Consider the following 6,679-nt stretch of genomic DNA (forward strand, 5'->3'; position numbering starts at 1 on the left):
GAGGAAGGAGTCAAGGTCGTGGAAGCTTTAGAGGCAGAGGAAGGGGACGAGGCAGACAAACCTTCAACAAAGCCATAGTGGAGTGCTATAACTGTCACAAGCTAGGACATTTTCAATGGGAATGTCAAAGCAATACGAGATGAGGTAGACAAACCTTCAACAAGGCCACAGTGGAGTGCTATAACTGTCACAAGCTAGGACATTTTCAATGTGAATGTCAAAGCAAGGAGAAGGAGACAAACTATGCAGAGAGTCAAGAAGAGATGTCGCAGATGGCTTACGTGAATATGAATAAGGCAATTATAGAAGATATGTGGTTCCTTGACTCGGGATGTAGCAATCATATGTGTGAGAAGAAGGAATATTTTTTCAGATTTTGATGGAAGTTTCAGAGATTCAGTGAAGCTGGGCAACAACTCAAGCATGGTTGTAACCGGAAAGGGTAATGTACGGCTGGAAGTGAATGGAATCATAATGATAATCACAGGAGTGTTCTATGTGCCAGACCTGAGGAACAATTTGTTGAGTATTGGTAAATTGCAAGCAAAGGGGTTACCTTTTTGTTTCAAAATGAAACATGCAAGGTGTTTCATAAGATTTTGATGGAAGTTTCAGAGATTCAGTGAAGCTGGGCAACAACTCAAGCATGGTTGTAACCGGAAAGGGTAATGTACGGCTGGAAGTGAATGGAATCATAATGATAATCACAGGAGTGTTCTATGTGCCAGACCTGAGGAACAATTTGTTGAGTATTGGTAAATTGCAAGCAAAGGGGTTACCTTTTTGTTTCAAAATGAAACATGCAAGGTGTTTCATCTTGAGAGAGGCTTAATCATGGAGACAGAGATGTCTTTGAATCGAATGTTCGTATTGCATGCTATATCTCAACCTGTAGCAGCCGTTCAAACTCAATTGAAACTTATGGGGAGAAGTTGTTCAAGGTCTCTGTCGTACACTCACCACTCCAATTCCTATCGCCATAGTCAGAGAAGCAAGAGGGACCCAAGTCCTTCCCCCTATGATTCCACTACCTATTCCAAGAGAAGCAGCCGTTCAAGTTCCCTCAGCTGCCAACGCAGAAGTAGGTCTTCCTCGTTATCTCCTTTCCCCAAATCGTCCAGTTCCAGTCCTAGTCGTGCATCCACTGATTGGAATCATTCCATAGAGAAGTTTAAGAAAGAGTAAGAAGAGAAGAAAACGTGTGAAGCAGAGTTGAAGAAGTTAGAAGAAGATGCTGTTAGGAGGATGTAAGAATTAATTCAGAAGAATGTTGAAGAAAGGCTAAACTCTGAAGAGACTAAATTAGAAATACAGAGGCGAATAGAGGAAGGTCGCACGAAGTTGTTTGATGATGTTGATGTGCAGCTTGAGAAAGAGAAAGAAGGCGCTCTTACTGCTACAAAACAAAAAGAAGAACAAGCACGAAAAGAGAGAGAAGAGCTAGATAAAATGCTGGAAGAGAATAGAAGAAGGGTAGAAAAAGCACAGCGACGATTAGTTCTGGAGCTGCAGTGGAAGGAAGAAGAACAATATTGTGAGCTCGAGTTGATTGAGAGACAAAAAGAGGAGGCAGCTTAGAGAACTAAGCTAGATGATAAGAGTTTGAGTTATGTTTTGCTGGGAGTTAGTGAAAAGTCAAAAGCTTACAGACTCTACGATATAGAAGCGGCAGATGAAAATAATGATATAGAAGCGGTAGATGAAAATACTGCAGAGCAAAATATTTCATCTGGCTCTTTGGCTGAAGCAAGCTCTCCTAGCTCGAATAAGGCGAGGAATAAGAGACCACCAATCTTGAAGAGAAACTATCCAAGTTCAAACAGTGACCGGTCAAATTCTCTACCACTAAGCCATGGATCCATTTTGTAGGATTTTCACCTTAGTGATCCCTTAGAAATAGTGTCAGTCCAAAAAGTGTAACAAATTTCTATCCTAGATAGAAGGGCCCAACTAGGTTCGAATTGGTGACCTCTTGATCTGCAATTAAATGCTTTAACATTGAGCTATGGTCTCATTTTGTATGATCTCAACCTTAGTGACCCCTTCTACAGATTATCGGTCCAAAAGTGACCCTATCGAATCGGCTATGGACCAATTTTGTATAAATTGGTGGATTACCTATCGGGAATTAAACACAGGTCGTTAGATTCAAAGTCGAAAGTGCTAACCACTACACCATAGAACCACTTGTTAAACTTTATTTTCGCAGCGATTTTGATAAGCGCCAACAACGCTGGATTTTGCAAAGCTAGAGATCGTAGTTTGCTTACCGACTTTCACAAGGTGTTTTCAACTTCTTTTATAAGTAATTGAATTTTGAGTCCATGCAAATGATTGGTTGGATTAGTATCAGTTTGAGAAGACAGAGGAGAGAAGAGAGACTTGGTTAGAAACTCTCCCATAGGTAATCTCCAAAGGTGTTTTCAACTTCTTTTATAGCTAGAATTTTAAAATCAAACCACAGCAAAATTTACTTCTATCTAGCAAAATTATTTTTTTTGTTTGAAACAAGATTATTCCCTTCTTTTTCTCAAACTAAATTTGACTCTCCAATAGATTTTAATAGTTTTGTTAATTAAATTTTCTTTAAAATTTATGTACACTGAGTACAATGGAAATAATATATATATATATATATTTTTTTTTACAATTTTGTAATTTGTATGGTATTATTGGAGGCTTTTGAATGAAATATGATAATTTATTCTTTGTCCTCCTTGACAATATTTAATAACTAATCATTTTAATATTTATACTCAAATATACTAACAAGTACTAGTAACACTAGTCTCAATGACTTAAAGAATACAACTATTATCTCGAACTATAAAGAATTTAATTCCAACCTATTCTAATGGACAAACGCTTTATTAGAATCTATTGTAAGATTTCACTTCATCAATTTAAGTAGCGTTCAACTACAACTATAAATATCAAATTCTTAAGTATTCATGAACAAAATCGCCTGACAATGTCTCTTGGAACTATTTACCAAAGGTGTTGGAATGAGCCGTGTGAAAGGGTTGTCTTTAGATGCTTTAGTACCAATTAAGGATGTCAATATCCTAGTAGTGCAGAATGCAGGAAGGTTCGTAGTTGAAAAGAATAATGAGAATAGTGGACATTGTTTCATCTACAAGCGTGTGGTGAACGGTCTGGTTGATATGACTAGAGAACGTCGTCCTTGTAGAATTTATATTATTGTGATAGAAGTTATAAATAACGATGATATTCCTTGGTCTTTTATTACAAAGGTGCATAACTTTCTTTTTGTGCATGTGATATATCCATCGCCACCTACTCATAAGCTCTCATCTTTTAAAGAAGTTCTAAGTTCCTTGTCCACAAGTAGCAATACAACTACTAGAATGCTATCTCTACTTATAATAAGCCCTCTCTCTCTCGAAAAATATGTGTGTCTTTGTGGATGTATTACTCTCTTTTATTAATGAAATATGGCATAGTCATAATGATATTATGAGTATCTTTTCTATCCCTCCCTTCCTTATCGCTATATAAAGAATATGAAGATTATAAGTAAAAGTGTACAAGTAATTTGTTACTTTTGAACTTAAAATGCTTATAATTCAATTTATCTTTGTTATCAACAATAATTATCAAACGGTATATAATTTTGTCCAAGTAAGGTCGCTTCTCATTTCCTATATGATATCATAACACAAAATCGAGCGGAAGGGTTAACGATAAAATGATAACAAAAACCCATTCGTCGAACTAACTATAAACGAAGGGTTAGTTGGAAACCATGTCTATACTTCTTTTCTTTAATCACAGGTAACTAAAGATATATAAGAACAACAGAATATGGCATGCCCAGTCAAAACATAAAAAATTTCTTGCCATGTTATAGTTAATGAATATGGTATGCACAAAGATCCGACGTCACACTTCATGATTGGAGACTAATACAGTGAGCTATGGTCGTCCATACCGTCCTTTGGTCCAATTATGTCAAGCAAATCTTGCAGCAAGCAAAGAGTTTCTAATAAGTTCGCTATTGCAAAGAGCTCGGCTTAAGGCAAAAATGTCTCTGATGTGAAAGGCGCACCAATTCAACGAGATTTAAGTAACCATGAATAAGACACATGATACAGTTGGTAAACGAAACGATGTCCATGACTCTTGTTATTTTCTTCCACTACAAACCTTCTAGCCTCTTGCACTTTTTTGTCATTGACATCCTTAATTAAAATTAGAATTGAAGGAAACACTTCTCCACAACTCGTTATGGAACACCTTTGATAGATAGTTTCAACAGATTTACTTTGCCGAGAAATACTTTAAAATTCGATATTTATAGTTGAACGCTACTTAAAGTGATAAAGTGAAATCTTACAATAGAGCTTAATAAATAGTTTGTCTATTAGAAGAGAGTTTGGAATTAAATTCTTTATAGTTGGGATAAGGGATGTTTTAGTCAAACGAGTATACTTTTTAGTTTTAAAATAAATTAATTTTTTAGTTTAAAATAAATTGATTTTTTAGTTTTAATTTTAGTCCGAATAAATTAATTTTGATGTGGTGTTATGTATTTTAATAAAATTAATATTAACTTAATCAACAAAAATTTATATTTTTTTTAAATTATAATCTAAATTAATGAAAATAACATTGAACTTTGCACTTTATCTAAAAAAAATACTCATAATTTTTTTTTAAAAAAATACTATTGAATTAAAAAAAATAAAATAAATAAAAGCTTCAAAACTTATGAAGGAATAGAGGGCTAAAAGTGCTAAAAAAAATCATTCCCCCAATTCAATCCACCATTGAAGAACTTCAAGAAAAACTTTAAAATCCAATATGAGGATATATGATGACTCGTCGAGCAAGAATGATTCCAATCAGTTTCTGCACCTCCAAGGAATGCTTCCATAGAAGACCACGAAGAAAAATAACCTCGAGAGCGTGCCAAATTGAAGGAAATAGGTTTCGAAATTAAATTGGGGATAAGAGTCAAAATTCCTATCTACGATCTCTTTTCCTTCAAATTAAGGATTCCTCTAGCTTCAGAGGAAGAAGTTGAGTAAACTTGATGAAGGAATCGAGAGCTGAAACGTCGTAGAATAAGCTACCCACGTGATCGAAAATCTGGCGTTTCGAGTGAGTTGCATACCGAGAACGATTTCTGGAAATTAAGGTCCTACACTCAAAGACGTTCCTCCAAACCAATTTCTTTAGCCTGAAGATAGGATATGGAAGAGGTTCAATGAAGAAATAGGGCCTTGAAACCCCTAGAATCGGCTACCCAATAAGAAATCCTTTGTTTTATCTCAAGCGATAAATCAGATTTTGGATGAACTTTGGTAGCGAATATCTTAGGCTACGATCCACGAGAAGTTATCAAATAAATCCCTAGCCCTTTCTTGTAACATCCATCTTTAAGTTTCACGAAGAAATCGAGGAGAGAAACGCTGTAATGTGGCTGTATAGGCCGAGTTTCAGATGGCGGCGACGCGAAAAATGCGCATCTTCTTCCTATTCAGAGGAAGAAAACGATGATACGGCCAGTTCAACTGAACTGTCCAAGTCAACTCAAAATTTGACCTTTTCTCGGGTTTTCTCAGTAGATCTTATTTTATGAAATGTTGTATGAATCCTTATCCCGAGAGGTTATATAAGGTAATGAAGTTTGGGAGTTATTAGAAAACTGTAGTTAGCGAAACCAAGATATGAGAGAAAATGCTCATCACGATCCATATAACTTTACCTCCTAGGATAACTAAAGTGGTATCCGTGAAATAATAGATTCCCCAGATGTACCCTTGGTCTCTAATAGATACTACGTGCACAATATCATGCTGGGCTATTCCTAAGAACTTATAAGTTCCAAGCTTGACCCAAGACGTTATGCATAAACCTAGGATCACCAAGAATCCAAGAAAACACCTAGGTTAATGCAAACATCATGCTTAACAAGTTGCTAGGATCCATGCCTGAAGTAACCATTATCTCACTTCACGAAGTGTACCGCGAGGCCCCTATTTCTCTTTAGGTGGGATGCTATGGTATATGTACCATGAGCATGATTCCATGATGAACTTATTATCTCCCTCACCTAAATGAGATGCCCTGCACCACGATTTGCTAGCAGGATGCCACGATTATGACAACGCCACCTATGCACTCATGGGGAGAAAACTAAGAGTTACTTCGGAAGAGTTTTCATGGTTAAAATACGATGCATGACATGACAACCTCTAAGGTTTAGTTCCTGAAAACGAAACAAGAAGTCAAATCCTAGCTCAAGGTTTAGACATGCTCCAAACTAAACAAGAAGTCATCTCCTAGCTCAAGGTTTAGACATGCTCCAAATTACTAACTATTTTCTGTGAGGTCTATTTTATATGACATGAGAATAAATTCAAGATTTCAAGTTGGTTGGAGCAAGTTCGGAACCTAAAACTCATGCTAGTTATTATGGGTTTAAATGATTACATTAGAAACATACAAGATTGAGAACCAACAACAATACCTCAAGGAGAGGTCATGTTCATGAAGCGGAGCAAGTAAGTTTGGAATAACTCAAGAATGTTACACCTTATGCCTCAAGAAAATTTGTGTCTTCACATCGAATGCTAGGTAACACCTTTTTGTTTTAAAATGTATTGTGTTGTCATTCCTTATTTTGTGTTTTTGCATCAAGGTCATTTCATAA

At 36.0% G+C, this 6,679-nt stretch overlaps 1 pseudogene; it reads left to right on the top strand.

Moving 5' to 3' along the window:
* The first annotated feature begins 921 nt into the window (after positions 1-921).
* On the top strand, positions 922-1,869 carry LOC111785101 (annotated as a pseudogene).
* The last annotated feature ends 4,810 nt before the right edge of the window (positions 1,870-6,679 follow it).

The sequence above is a fragment of the Cucurbita pepo genome, unplaced genomic scaffold, assembly GCF_002806865.2.
Source record: "Cucurbita pepo subsp. pepo cultivar mu-cu-16 unplaced genomic scaffold, ASM280686v2 Cp4.1_scaffold000368, whole genome shotgun sequence".
NCBI lineage: Eukaryota > Viridiplantae > Streptophyta > Magnoliopsida > Cucurbitales > Cucurbitaceae > Cucurbita > Cucurbita pepo.